This window comes from Chrysochloris asiatica, unplaced genomic scaffold (assembly GCF_000296735.1).
Source record: "Chrysochloris asiatica unplaced genomic scaffold, ChrAsi1.0 scaffold00036, whole genome shotgun sequence".
NCBI classification, from domain to species: domain Eukaryota; kingdom Metazoa; phylum Chordata; class Mammalia; order Afrosoricida; family Chrysochloridae; genus Chrysochloris; species Chrysochloris asiatica.
Window position 1 is genome coordinate 2,228,783 of NW_006408554.1, and position 874 is coordinate 2,229,656.

General features: G+C 53.8%; 1 protein-coding gene across 1 annotated transcript in view; it reads left to right on the forward strand.

The window, feature by feature from the left end:
- The first annotated feature begins 242 nt into the window (after positions 1 to 242).
- The window catches only part of STAU2 (staufen double-stranded RNA binding protein 2), a 473,318-nt gene continuing 472,686 nt past the window's right edge, over positions 243 to 874 (forward strand). Inside the window, exon 1 of the mRNA XM_006860010.1 lies at positions 243 to 583. The gene's annotated coding sequence lies outside the window, so the exon portion shown is untranslated. The remainder of the gene's footprint in view (positions 584 to 874) is intronic.

An 874-nucleotide genomic window follows, 5' to 3' on the forward strand; every position in this document is an offset into this window, starting at 1 on the left:
AAAAAACCTGGTAGACATTTCTTAGGTAGGACAAGGAACCCTGAGGAACAATAATGCAAATGAGTAAGTTTGTGAAAATACAGCTTTCTTTCTAGACTTTCTTTATTAGCAATTAATTTCGGTGCCATTTACTAAATGAAGTGCTGAGCTCCTCTAAGCTTAACTGGGTTGAAGGTATCTGGACATAAGTAACCCACATCAAAACCAGGACGCATCAAAAAGGCATTTGCGTTTTCAGGCGTTCTTGCCTCAACAATCTAGGATCTAGGACACTGTTTTAAGATGGACCTCATTTTTGGATTCAAGGATTTTTTTTTTATGTCATCAAATATGATTTTTTGGGGGGAGGGGGTTGAAGAGGACGTTAGTCCAGACCACCGGTCTTCGATAGCGGGTGATCTCGGATCACTAGTGTTTTCTGGGCGAGACAGTTAACTATTCCCCTCCTCCCCTTACCCCGCCCCCAGTCTGGAAAGGTGCAGGATCTGCTAAATAGTGCGGCGCACAGCGGCGGCCGGAGAGACGCGTGATGGTCGCGCGTCCTCAGCAGGGCAGAGAGGGGCAGCCAGAGAGCCAGGCGAAGGTACGAGCGGGAAAATCGGGGCACGGACCTTTCTCTGGAAAGAGCAGAGGGTCCGTTCGGCGGGGGAGGGAGTTGTCTAGTGCAGGTGTGGAAGGAGCTGCTCGGGGCAACCATTTGCAGCCGAGGGGGTGGGGAGCCGGACCTGGGACGAGGAGACTGCGTATGCGGCGCACTCCTGATGCACACTCGCGTCCTCATTCTCAAAACCCCCAGGAACGGTCCTCGTTCGGGCGCCCACCCAGCCAGGGCCAGCACCGCAGCGCCGGCGGCGGCCACTGCTGCGGGGTGCCG